The 13840-nt window shown below is 48.7% G+C and overlaps 1 protein-coding gene across 8 annotated transcripts in view; it reads left to right on the top strand.

The window, feature by feature from the left end:
* Window positions 1–13840, top strand: part of BRD4 (bromodomain containing 4) — an 84739-nt gene that overhangs the window by 5886 nt on the left and 65013 nt on the right. Inside the window, exon 1 of one of the 8 annotated variants that reach the window (XM_082334025.1) lies at window positions 9659–9679. The exons of the other annotated variants lie outside the window; for them this stretch is intronic. The gene's annotated coding sequence lies outside the window, so the exon portion shown is untranslated. Of the gene's footprint in view, window positions 1–9658; window positions 9680–13840 lie in introns of those variants that run through there. 8 annotated transcript variants of the gene reach the window in all.

Raw genomic sequence — 13840 nt, 5'->3', positions numbered from 1 at the left:
ATTTTAAGCGGGCGTGGTGCGAGGCCCTTGCGGGTTTCCCTGTGGTAAATCAGCTAAAACCGGAGATTTCGGCAAATTGCTGAAAACTGGAGTTTGGGGTGGTTTTTCCTCCCGGATCTAGAGGTGGCTGGCGCGTAGCGCCTCTCGGGGGTTATAAAAATACCTATAAATGGGGCAGAATTAACGATTAACAAAAGGGTAATTGAAAAATGTTGGGTTTTAGTCCGAGCGGACTGACGGGAACTCGCCGTGCGACTTCTGGGGGAGTTGTCGGAGCAAAACCGCGTCCACCCAACTTAAAACGGGGTTTATTTGAGTTGTAAAGCCTAAAGTTGGGCCTTAGCAGCGTGGGTGCTCGTTAGCGCTGGGGCTTAGCAAGCTGCGAGGGGGTCAGACGGGCCCGGAGCAGCGCTAACGAAGCCGTTTGCGTTTTTATTTGAATGGGCGCTGAGTTAAATTAAAACTTGAGATTTCTAGGTCAGCTTTTTGCCTTACTTACAGGACGAGCGGCGCACTTAAAAAATCTGAATAATGTTAAATGAATACACGCGTAATTAAGCAATTATATGTTTAAACAAACCTGGGCGCTTCAGCAATTAAATAGTCTTTTACAGTATCGTGTCAGCTTAATTTAATTATTGTCTGCCAGCAAGTTGGCGTTAATAACTCAGATACGAAAGAAAAACAAGCTTGGAAACTTAAATTATGTCATACCTGCTAATTAAAATAACGTTTAAAACTTATTTGAGCTTTTCTGAGTTGATTTATCCCGGAGCTTCGCGGCGCGCTTGGAGCGATCAGCCAGCAGGGTTAGAGATTATTTAAAGAATAATCCTTGAATTTATAATAAATGGATTCTAGGAAACGAAGGGCAATAAATGAGCTATTTAACGAGCCGTAATCTCACAGACCGTCGAAAGATTTGCGATTCTGCTGTTGGTTTTTCCCCCGTCAGCAGCAGCCGCTTCTCCAGAGGCGAATCCTTGCAGTAAAAATTAACGGTAACGAGAGCGGAGAATTAGGAAGGCAGGACGCTAGGGGAAAAAAATGGAATATTTGAGGTGCTTTTGCAGCTTCTTTTCTACGCCGTGAGCGAAAGGATCCAATGTTTGGCTCAGGAATGTGCCGTTTGATTTATTTTTTAATAAAACCTGTGTTTCTAGAGCCGCTCAGCCCGCAGATGTTGGCGCTGGGGTGTATTCCCGCCCCGAGACTCGACCAGGGCCGGAGCTCCGTAGGGAAGGAATTTGCAGGTAACCAGAGCCCCGCGCCGCCGCCGCTGAGCTGCGGTCTCCCGGGGAAGTTTTGGGTTGAAAAGAAGCGGAAACGGTGCAGAGCAAGCGTCGCTTTTTATCCTTTTGCTGGAAGTGGCGAGCGCAGCTCGGTTCATCTTCAGATAGATCCCAGCTTTAGGTAAGATCAGTTGAACCCTGACGATATTTAATTTTAGCGAAATACAGGCGATCTCACCCCAGGGTGGGTTTCTCCCTGCTGCGCAGCAAATCCACGCGTCGCGATAACTAACGTTATCATCCGAGTTACGGGATCGTTCCTCCCCTGGACCGAGCTGGGCCGCGGGAACTGGGATACCCAAGGGTGTTTCCTGGGCCGAAGCCTCTCCTCTTGGTCTGGGCTTTCCCGGCGGCGACGTCCTGTTCTCCCTCCCGCCCAAAACCACTTGCGCAGCCACGCGGGGAAACGTATTTTTATTTTTCACCCCGCGCTGAGGGGTTGTTTTGGGCCGGGAGAGGGGCGGGGCAGCACCGCAGCCGGAGGAATAACCCCATCTTTTTTTTCCAACAAGCAAGAAAAAAGTTGTTTTCACCTCATTTTGGGTTTGTGCAATTCGCCTCTGTGAAAAAAGTTGATGCTCGGGACGCGTTGGCTGTGTAGAAGCGCGGGGAACCCGTCCGCGTGCGGGAGGAGTCGCGGTTTACGGTGCGGATCCTCGGTTCATGGTTACAGGTCAACTTTTGAACCCTTCTCCCTCCTCCTCCTCAGCTACACCCCAAGACCCTTTTGCCATCTGGTTGCGTTGCTGGTCGCGGGCTCCGTCACGCCAGAAAAAGAAGCTTTAGTAGCCCCAAAACTTCTCAAAATAAGCGCGTTTGGTGTTTTTGTTCCTTTCCCCGTCATTTCCGTTGCTGTAAGGTCTTCCTGGCCGCTGCCGATCCAGCAAGGAGGCGATCCGACGGGCACGGCTCCTCTCCCGTGCTCTGGTCTCACCTCCTTTGCGCTTGGCTCAAGTGGAGGTTTTGGGAGTCAGCCTTGGCTTAACCCTGCGGCCGCTCGTCCTGCGGGAAGGACTCGGCACGGAGACCTCTTCCCCAGGACTGTCCTCAAGGCAAAATTCCTTTTTTTCCGGAATATTTCTGTTGCGCCCATCCTCTCTTGAGCTGTACTTTCAATGTGCAAAACCCAAGCGAAGAATTCGGTATTTACATCGTTTAAATTCAATGCAGGGACAAAAACTCAGCCAGGCCGGGTAGGCGTGCTCAGATTTTTATTTTTCGTCGCGTTTTGGGTTGCGTAGCTCCTTTTTTTCTGCGTTTTTACAGCGAACGCGCAGCGCGGCAAGTTAAAACGTTGAGCAGGATGAAGAAAGCCACGTTCCCGAAGCAGCGGAGAGAGTTCTTAATCACCCGGTCGGCCTTTTTATGCTAATTTGCCGTGCCAAAGGGGTATTAAAGTGAGAGGAATAACCCTTAAAAAAATATCCTTGGGGCAGGAAGTTTTTTCTCGGCTGAGTGGCAGTGACCGAAACCCTGGGAATCGAGAGCGGCGCCGGGCCGGCTCTACTCAACTGATTTGCTCCTGAAACTTTAAGCCCAGCTTAAAGCTCCACGGTGCAAAGTCCCGTTTACTCCGCGCCTACACCCCTTACTTGCATAAGACCCCTTACTTGCATAAGACCGGCGCGATGGGCAATCAGACCCGTGGCGTTGTCTCTTGATTAATACGCGACTGGCGATGGATCAGATCGATGATAGCCAACAATAAAAATCGTGTTGGGCTGCAGGCTTTCTAAAAACCGGTACTAAATAGCTGTTACGAGACTGTCCTCGTAGGCCTGAGCTCAGAGTGCCTCTTTTTTATTTTCCTAAACTACTGAAAATGGTCATTCTTCATCTTTTACCTATGAACTCCTGTTTTGGAAGCCGGTAATTTGAAAGGAGCGTAACTTATAGGAGCTTTGGGATTTTTGGCTGGCGGGTCTCGATTGTCATTACAAAAAACACAGAAAACTTTAAATTACTTTTTAAAAAACTTTACCGGTTCCCTTTTTTTAACGAGCTACGTGCCGAGTAGCTTGCGGATGGGTCAGGAAATCTCTTCCCTAACAGCATCCCTGCTTTGGAAATCCTTTGCCGGGCTGGTTTATCCGGTTATCCGACAGCTCCGGGGAAAGGCAGCTGCGGAGGCAGGGTGAGCTCGGGTCCCGCGGAGCCGAACCTTGGAGGGTTATGATGAAACACGCAGGAATTGCGCTCCGAAAACATCCCAGCGCTGTGGCCCTGGCTCGCCAGCGAGCTGGCGGAGACGTCAGCCTTGTAGCAAGGCTACAAATTAAATCAGTCTCCTTATAAAAGCTCTTTTCCCTCCTCTTCCTCCTGACAAAAAAACCTTAAAAGCATCATATTTTGTACGTAAAACCTTGATTTCTGGAAGAATCGACATTTTGGGTTTAATTTTCAAGTTCCTTTTGCGGAGTCGCCGATTCGGGTTGAAAACGGTCGCGTTTAGAATCAAACGGTGAGCTCGCATCTCGCTGCTTCTCAGGGAAAATGAGCACCCGAGAGGTGGAACGAGCAATTCCTCGAGATTTGGAGACAGTGCCGTAACGGGGAGGAGGCTCCTGAACCCCAACGTGCCGCTCGTCTTCAATTTAAAGCCGGTTTCTGCCTCAAAAGCAGGAATTGGCGCTGCTCCTGGAATCTCCTTATGGAATTACGTGCGTGTACGGGGACTGCGGCGGAGCAGGGATCGAGGTTTGTGCTCAGATTGGCTCGAAGTAGCTTTTTTGGGGGAGGTGAAACCGTAATAAATCCGATGAAGAGAGCCCCGCCGCGGTTTTGGGGGGCGCCGGCTGTCTCAAGCGAGGTTTTCCCCGACTCCTCTGGGCTTGGTGGGCCTGAATGACTCAGGTGCTAATTTTCCACTTAAAGAAACTGGGAAGAAATCGATTTAAATCCCTTTACCTTTAAAACCCCTGACCTAATTAATCCTTTGGGTCCTGATGCTCACAGATCTCCCCGAAATCTCATCCCCTCCTAAGGGAGAGGGGGAAAAAACAAATGCAGAGCGAGCTGTTGGTGATCATTTTCTGAAATTTAGCACAAGGAATATTCACCGATGCCGTGGTTAAAGGTTTCGACGCCAGAGGCGGGTTCTTTGCCAGCACAAAAATCCCCGTCAGTGTAAAATTATCATCTCGGGTTGTATTATATTTGCTTTTATAAAGTGTTTTTAATCCCTGCCTGGTAGATATTTCTCCGTTTGCAAGATTTGGGTGATAAAACACTCGTATTTGTCTGCTGGAATAACGGCGGCAGGAACATCCCGGTAGCAAGAGCTCGGTGCTAACTAGATTTTATTTTTACGGTCCAGGCAGCAAAGCTGCGTCTTTCTTAGGTTGCCGAGCGTAGGCAAAGTCGATTCTCGGAGTCCAGAGTTTAATTCCGACGGGGGGAGGACGGGATTAGAGTGCAAATCGCTGGTCCAAAGGTTACCCGAGATGTTTGTGAGTGGGGTTTTTTTCGAATTTATAGGTAGGTTTCCAGCCCGCCGGCGCGTGCGCCGAAAACCCGAGCGTCGGGAGCCGGGGCGTGCTCGATACTCGGCGTCTCGCTCCGGTTTAGGGAGCTCAGGAAGAATTCGGGGATGGGTAAAAGCGGGATGAACGCTAAAAATAAGGTTTGAGCTTTGCTGCTGGTTCCAAACTAAACATCACTGTTATTTTTGATGTATTTAAAGAGACGATTCCCAACTTGATGCTGCTCCCAAGCCCCCGGCGTGATCCTTTCCTACCGAATCGGGGTGTAATTCGTTAATTTGGGCACGATCCGGTTCCCTCCGGGGGGAAGAGCAAAGGGGAACGGTATGGTGCTGCTCCGCAGGACGGAGTTTGATCTCTTTGCTTTTTATTTTCTGCTTTTGAACGCCGCCTCTGCCCGCGGAGTCACTGGATAAAGAGCGAAAAGGGGAAAAAATAGGATTTATTATCCTATTGCTAGCGAAACGGAACATCTGAACTGGGGAACTGAGACACCTCCGAGCAGAAAGACGAGGGAGCAGGGTCCGATTGTAGAATAAAGGTAGGGAAAAGCCTTTTACTGCTTCTCCTTGCCTGCGTTTAGGGCTGGACGCTGTCCTGGATAGAAGAATTCCCCGTCAAAACCAGATCAGGTTGCAAGAAAAACAAGATTGCCGCTTAGTCCTGCCGTTGAGTTGGAGACGACGTATTTACAGATGAGCCTGACCTTGCGCCTGTTGACGGATGTTTGTTTGCAGAGCTGCCGATCCGCTCTTCCAGGCCGAGGGGAAAATTCCAACTCTTTGCAGGGCCCGAGGAGTAAAAAGGGGAATTTTCGGAGCGCTCGGGTGTCCTCTGACCCCCCTTTTAAGGTGCAGGCGCTGAGAGGGAGGTAGCGCCACCAGGCAGGGTGCCTGGAGCCGGTTTTGGGGCATATCTTCTTTTTGTAGCGCTGTGCAGCTCCATAAGGGTTAGTAAAATTGGTGTTTGCTTAACAGATACTGCTCTTAACAGGACCCAGAATGACTTGTAGGTCTTAGGTGTGATCTAAAGTCCTCTTCTGAGCCTAGTAGCTTTGCTTTTAACTGGTTTCACTACCCTACTGGTTTGAATACGTTTTTTTTTCTATGTCTCAGGACAGATTTAACTCCTTAAGGGCACTGCAGTTTTCACATTTGGAAAACGCTTTTGTTTTGCCTTCTCTTTTTTTTTAGTGGCTATTTTTGGTCTGACCTTGGCTTATCCTTTCTTACCTCAGCTTCCAGTTAGGTTTCTCCGGGAAAGGCGGCTATTCGGGAGCCCCGTGTTCTTGCGGACTATTGATAGCACCTGAAAAACGCGATGCCGAGCCGTTGTGGGCAATCGGTATCTACAGCCGCGGGCTGAGGAGGAACGTGCGTGCAGCTAGAGCTTACGGGGCAAAGCAAGGCTGAGTTTTGAAAGGTTTGGAGCCCAAAATGTCCTTCTAAAAAAGCCTGGCCTAAAGGTGCGATTATTTTAGACTCGGCATTTGAATATAGGTTCATAATCCTTATGGTCAACCTGACTTTTTTGGAAGGAAATTGTCCTTTAGGTGTTCATTTTAAGCCTGGTTATTCATAAAATACGTGGAGGCATCCTTCAAGAGCTTAGGTTTAACTCTTTTTCTCTTAAAACTAAGCTTAAGGAGGTTGATAAGCTCTCTATGGCTTAACAATTTATCAAGAGACTCAAGGTAGGAAGGCACACAGCGTTCCCGAGTGTGTTCTGGAAGCGTGGAGGATGGATTTGCCAAGGGTCACTCTCTTTTTTCCTGGTGATGGGATGGGAGATGTTTGATGCGCTCCCGCGTGGCCGCTCCACGTTAAGAAATCGCTTTACGACCCCCAAAACTGCCTGGATATTGCACCCCGGAGTATTCCCGGCGTTCGTTCGGGCGGTCAGAAGATCAGGCTGCTCCGCGGACGGGGTGACCGCGGTCGAACCCAGACCTGCAGGAGCTGAGCTTGAGATCTCGGGGAGGTTGCTGACGTTCCTCAGCGCAGTTAACGGGAGCTCGGGGCTTTTGCGAGTTGCCTGACCTCACCTACGAGCTAATTTAGGCTGAAATGAGTAATTTACTCCCTGGTAAGGATTAGCAGGAGCATCCTGATGCCGAGAAATCTCCCCGCAAATCGGAGCGGACCCAGGAGAACCCGTCCTTCCCCGCCTCGCCGAGGAAAGCTTATTTTATTGTCGGCGACGGAGTGATTTACTGAGTGGCTCGTTAGCCTGACGACTTTCTAAAAATCCCTATTTAATTAGCCAGCAGCTCGGAGCTCTCTTGCAGCCGCAGCTCTCCTCTAACAGCACCTCGTGCTTGGGGCACGCTGACCCCGAAGCGGATCACCGCGTTTTCTTCGCTGCCGAGTCGCTCCTTCCCATTTTAATCGAAGTGGGAGTAGAAACGCGCTCTCCACGTTGCGTCGCCCGACTTATCCGGGCCTTAGTCACGCTACCGGCACCGCGGCCTCTTGCTGCACGAAATGTCTTCCCTCCTGGATAAACGTTGAGGTTGGTGTCGATTGGGCTGGCTGTAATCTCTGGAATTAATTTTTACGTGGTTTATAAAATGCGGTGGCTTCGTACGCTCGACTCTGCGAGTCGTCGGTGCCGAATTCTCGATTAACAGAGTTAAAATGGGCTTTTCTGGCTGCAGCCTCGCACTAAAGATAACTTCTGGTGGTGGCTGAGCGTGCCGAGGGTGGGGAGGGAGAGAAAGTCCCGCTCCGCTAACGGCTCCGTATCGGGCTTGTTCTAATAACAAAACCAGCAGCTGCTAATACTGTGTAAACTTGTGATTTTTCAGGTCTTTCAAGGCTGTCTCTGCAATTCAGAGAACGGAAGGGGCTAATTTCTAGCGTCGGTTAGCCTGTGAGTCTCTTGACCAGACGGAAATTTGACTATAAAACCACCTCTCTGCTTTTTTGACACACTCCTTCTGAGTATTTGCATCTGGTTTTCCTTTCACACCTTGGTTTTAGCTGCTTAATCCTTGAAAGAAAAGAGTTGAGACGGCAGTGGGATCGTTCCCGACTCCGAGCCGTGGGTCCAGAACACGTTTCCGAGGCGCAGCGCGACTCTACGCCGGATAAAATACTCGTTTGGGAAAAGCGTCAGGTAGCTGAGTTGCTTTCGAATTGCTTTGTCTGCTCGTTCGTCGGAGATTTCCTGAGCTGTATTTGTGATTTCCACTCCGTGGTCGAGCTTTGAAGCTCCGACTCCGGTTGCTTGAGGCCCTGAATTGATCTTAGATAAACTTTGCTGGCTTTTGAGCTCTTTGGTAGCTGCGATATTAAAACAAATTCAAGGCTTAGGATGATTGGAGGGAGCTGGGCTCTGATTTGGGTTGGGGGAGGCCAATTTTGGGGGCACAAACCCTTTTCAGATACAAACTGCTTAGTTCTCAAGGCAAAAACCTCATCGACCTGCAGCTCCTGGCCAGGAAACCCCGCAACGTTCTCCCATCCCCGCGGCTTTAATCCCGCTTTGAACCTGCGGATCTCCGTAGCTGGATACTCCGCTTCTCCAACCGCTAATTAAAGGATTTGAGGCTAAATTGGTTTTGTTGGAAAACTCTTTCCAGGCTGCGGAGCGCTAATACGCGCTTGCAGCGCGTAAGCTGGTCGATGACCTGAATTGAATCTCATACCTAGCACGTTTAAGCAGTTTACTCTCTATTAAATCTACGTTATGAATTTTAAATTCTGCTCCTGCCGGATGGGATGGGGTGAAGTTTGTTCCGTTCGTCTCAAGAATGAGAAATTTCATCTTTTCTGCAAAAATTTCAAGATTCTGTACGTAACTCGCTGGAAAAGTGGGGAAAATCTGATATTAGGGCTAGGTAATGTGCTGATACAAATGGGAATTTACCTGTAGGGTATAGAGGAAATCATGGAGCACTAAAAGCAGGAGAAATTTAAGCAAAATACTTTCTGAAAAATGTATCTTGTGTTACGTTTCCCACTTATTTTAAACCAAATTCTTGGCTGCATGTATTGGATTTGCCTTGTATGGCGTATCGGATATCTATATTTGCCCAACATGGACTAACATACTTATTATTTCCCCTGTAATGACCTACGACATTGCCTATATGACCAAAAATGTTGATTTTTGCGGAGGTTCTGCCGGGTTTCACAACAGTTTTAACTTCGCCTCTGACTCTGGTTGTGGGATATCGCTCATCCGTGTCCTCCCCTCCCTTAAACATCAGAAATCCTCCGCTCGGAGAAGCAGACCAGTTTGACGAGCGACCAACCTGCTCACGTTTCTCCTCCTTTCCTGTTGGTTTTGCTAAAAAGAGCTGATTTTTCTGTAGATTTTCTTGCCTTAAAATCAGAGCAACTCTTGCAGAGGTATTAAGGTTCTCCTGCCGTGGAAAATTGCGGATTTTACCCCAAAATAAAAAGGCTGCGGTGTATTTGGGGCTGCCACTGGAGCATTACGTTGAATGCAACTGTGGTTTTGGCAGCTGTTTGTTGTTACGCAGGTCTGAGTATCCTAGAACAGGAATTATAGGCGCGATTTGGTGCACGTTCGCTCCTGTTCAGGCTCCATCCAGGCACGGATTTGTTTAAAGGCTTAAAAATTGTTTAGTGCTGGCGTCTGACGAAGGTCTGGGAACACAGGAGGAGTCTGAGGTGAGGGTAAGGAGGAGGAAGACCTTGCCCGGCATCCAAAACGCCGGTAACTCCTGATTTTGTTTTATTATCCGCTCTTTTACTAGCTTTTCCTAGGAAAAGCCTTATCCTTGGCTTCAGCCCAGGCTGCCGTTGGCAAGCAATATCCAACGTACGGACTCGGACTTTGGATCATCAAAAGAACGTCCCTGGGGTCGCGTCTGGGTCTGCGGCCGCCCTTGGCTTTGGATGCTGATGTGGAAATTCAGAAATCCGGGAGAATCAGGTACCGAAAGTGCTTGGTTTTTTATTTCCCTGACCGCAAAACAGCGTGAGAGTGAGCGGCCTGGACTGCGACAGCGATGTTTTGAGTTAAATCCTCCCCGTTTCCTTCTACGTCGCTTCTCGTTCGGTGTTTACGGGCTTTATGAACGCAAACGGAGAGATAAGGCCGCTTTCGAGTTGCGCAATCGGATGGCGCCCGTGTACGCTCGTATCTTTATCGGCGCGGTGGCTGTTTTCGGTACAGAACAGCCTGGTCGCGGAGTTAAAAAAAGGAGCAAAAAGAGGTATATTGAGCGAAATTGGGTTTTATTTTCCCTGAAGTCAACTCTTCTCGTTCAGTCAGCGTCCGGGAGCGATTCAGCAGCAACTCTACGAACAAACCGTCTCGTACCGAGGCTTTTGGATTCAATTCCTGGATCAAATTCAATATTTTCCTTTCCTTTGTTTGCGGTGTTGGGAAGGGCTCTTGGACCAAAGGTCGCTCGGGCGCCGCTTCCCAGTCAAGCGTCAAACTCGGGGCGTTGTTAGAGGAGCGCTAAAGTCGAAAGAAATTGTGCTTGGAATAGAAACCGCGACTATTAAGGGGGGGAAAAGGCTCCGTGCGAGAAGTTGGGAAGCATTAATTAATAGAAAAATCTGGTTTGGAAGTGTTAGGTGGATGAATTAATTCAGATCTGGAGGGCTGAGATAGCCCGACGCCGAGTCGCGGGAGATAAAACGTGTGGCTGCAAGCTGAGAAAACGTATAGAAGAGGTACGTACGTATGTATGGAACTGAAATTCGGCTTCCCGCTGCGTTATGGCAGAGCTGCGCGGGCTGTCGTGGCTCTTAAAAAAATCAGAGGGCGCTTGCCGGAAGAAATCGGTGGCCACCGGACTCCGTGGTGCTTCCTGGCGCCGTTTTCTGTACCCGCACAAATCTTTGGACCCAAGACAACCTCGGAATTGATTTTGCGGTGACGACCACAAATGGAGATGCACGTTTTCTTGGACGCATGTGCTGACTTTCGGGCTTGTTTTGGGTGGGTTTTCCCCACCCGATTTGCTGGGAAATTGAGGTTTTAATGCTGATTTATACAAGCTTTGAAATCCTAGCAGGGGATCTTGGTGGTAGAGCATCGCTTCTGTGTTAGAGGTGACTTGAGGTGAGGAAAATCCAACCGCAACACGTGGAAAATATTGAGTCTTGTGACTGTTTTCAACTAAATTGTCTTTTTGTCCCGGAGCTAGATGAACCCTGCAGAGCGCAGCCTTCGTTTGCTTCAACAGCCTTCATGGAGATAGGATTCCCCAGACAAAAATAAGTGGGTTTTGGCAAGATATCCGCTCTCGGCGTCGATTTTTTTTTGGCGAGCGCGGAGCCTGATGGCCTTGTGCATCGAGCCGGAGCTGATCTGTCCCACGGAGGGGAGACGTTGAAGCCTGGGCTGTCTCTTGGTGGTGACCTCCTCTCAGCTGATGATGGCTCGGCCTCTTAAATGGAGAAGAGACTCAAAGTGGAGAGGTAAAGAACGGTCTCCAGGCTGGACGCAGCGCACTGGCTGGAACGCGACATCTTTTTGAGGGTCTCCTGCTTCTCTTCAAGCCTTTTTGATGACACGATGAGAAGTTCAGGACTCTCCAGAAGTGAAGAAAGAGCGTAGAAACCTCGACGTGAGGATTCGTCTGAGGTTAAGCCAAACCTGAGAGGTTTGGGGGGCCATGGAGCTTGGAGAGCTGTCCCAGAATGGACGTCGGAGGTGGAGACATCGGTGGGAGAGACCCAAGACCTTGCCTGCTCTGCAGATCCAAGGCGAGCCTTGGCGAGACCTAAATCTGCCTTTTTGCCACCGTATTTATCACCTTGGAGTGGCTGCAAAGGTTTTTTGCTTTCCTACGAGAGTTTGAAGCTCTTCTCTGTGCCGGGTGAGCGCTGTCTCGCCTTCTCCCAGGCGTTTTTCCTCATTAAGGGAACATAAATGGGATCTCGATGGATTTCTAGGAGCGAAATCATCTTGAAATGGGAGCTTCCAGGTGAGGAGAAACACTTAAATGATTTCTAGGGCCAATATTAGCAGGTTCCTCGTTAGGAAGCGTGCGGCTGGAAAATTTGGGGGAATATTAAGGGTGAATTTCAGTGGAAAACGCAAGAATGCTTCAGTAAAATGATTTTGTTGAGTAAAGCTGGGCCACTGGGAAGATTAAGGTTAATCACGTTATGCGTATGTACTTGCTCTGAGTATAAAATCTCGTGTGTGTTCGTTGGTTGTGGAGGTGATTAAATACGATGGGATTTTTCTGGTGTGGAAGAGCACCGGGAATGGCCGTAACTCGTTTGGCACGCGTCGTTAGTCTTCGCTCTCGCGGAAATTAGAGGTCCGCAGCATGCGGTTGGTTTCGTTGGGCGAGAAAGCGGCACCTGAAACCCCGGGGTGCTGCAGAATGGGTGTTCTTCTCCTTAAAAATGCCAAGTTTTGTGATTTTTTAATACCCAAATGCCTCTTTCTGAAGAGCAGGCGACCAGGGTGTTTGTACGATGCCTTGGTTTTCGCTAATTCGGTATGAAAAAGTCAGGATCTGATGGGAAAAGTGAATTTGTAGGAAAACTTTGGAATTTAACAACACCGCGATTACAAATGCCAACCTTTTTGAGTTAAAACCCACTTTTTTGAAGCAAAGTACCTGCTAAATCCTAATTTTGCCTCTGATTTTCCAGGTAAATCGGAGTAAATGTATTCTAGCTGTTCTCCCAAGCTTTTCAATTAAGGGATAATTCGTTATAAGGTGATTAGTCCAGCTTTAAGACGAACATTTTCATAACGTAACCCTATTTCCAGATACTACGTGAATTGTTTGCTGGTATCACAGCGTTTGTTTCCCTTTCTTTAGGGAAAAATCCTTATTTTCCCTCTTCCTGGGTTTTTTATGACGTCCCTTACGCCCCGTACTCGTCAAGTCTTGACTTAAATTCCCGCGTTAATCAGGGTTGAAACGTTTCCCCCCCGAGTTAGCGCGATTGCCGGCCTCTAACCGATCCCTGCTCCTTCAGATTTATCCTGATTGGGGGGGGGGGAAGCAAAAATCGCTGACATAAACCTTGTAAATCACTGATTTTTAGTTTGGTTTTGTAGTTGCAAACCTTACTAGGAGATGAACAAGCCTGAAAACTTCAGTTACTGGTGCCGCAGCGGTCAAATCGCGTTGATTTTTTGAAGAAGACTGAAAGTATTGATTTATTTAGTTCAATATTTATTTATTTAAATACTATGGGAGTGTTTTTGTAGGAAACTGGTGAATTCTGCTGCTGAAGGAAGAGTTGCTCTTCGGAGTTATCCCTCCCCCCCCCCCAAGGAAATTTAAAAGCCCCTGAACACGCAGAAGGTAAATTATATTCTTTAAAAAATATATTTTAAGCAAATGACCTCTTCCTCCAAGCTTCTGACGTTGATCTTTGGAAACCAGAGATGAAAACAAGTCCTTTCTTCATCGGTTTGAGGCTGCGGCTGTCACTAGGTGGAAAAAAAATAGCATTTGCGAGAAAAAAAACCACCCGTATTTGAGATTTCATCTGGTTTATGTTATCAGATAAGTGTGGTTAGTGATATAATTGTAATTTGTGGCATCCGTGGAGCAGGTCTGTTAATGGAGATACTTGTGAAACAGCAATGCGAATGGAATTAGGCATTTTTTTAAGGTTTATAATCACTAAAAAGAACCAGAAGTGGCCGGAAGGGACCACGAGTTGTGGCAGCAGCCGTAGGTAGGCAGAAACACGCGCCGCCGCTGGGCGTTTCACGCTTTGGGTGGATTTACCTCCTGCGGGGAGCTGCCGGGTCGTCTCCGAGCGAGCAGAAATGGCGGTGTGAGGATTTAATGAGCTCGTTTGGCCTGGGCGCAGCGTTTGGTTCGTCGTTTCTCCTTCCAGCTGCCTTGCTGTCCGCCTTCCCCCGGGGTGGACTTTGTTAGGAAGCCGAACCGGTAGCAAACTGTGAGTAAAGAGTGAGTCTGGCAGTCGTGCGATCAGCTGAACCTCTGAAAAACCAGCACTAAAATGTCAATTAAAAGCTGGCGGTAATTGCCGCGGTGTGACGAAGCCCTGAGCGACCTGGCTGAGCTTCGGAAGTCAGTCCTGCTGCGAGCAGGAGACCTCCAGACATCCCTTTCAACCTTCAGCATTTCTCGCC

Source organism: Platalea leucorodia (assembly GCF_965183815.1).
Source record: "Platalea leucorodia genome assembly, chromosome: 29".
Taxonomy (NCBI): Eukaryota; Metazoa; Chordata; class Aves; order Pelecaniformes; family Threskiornithidae; genus Platalea; species Platalea leucorodia.
This window is presented reverse-complemented; position numbering and strand designations above follow the sequence as displayed.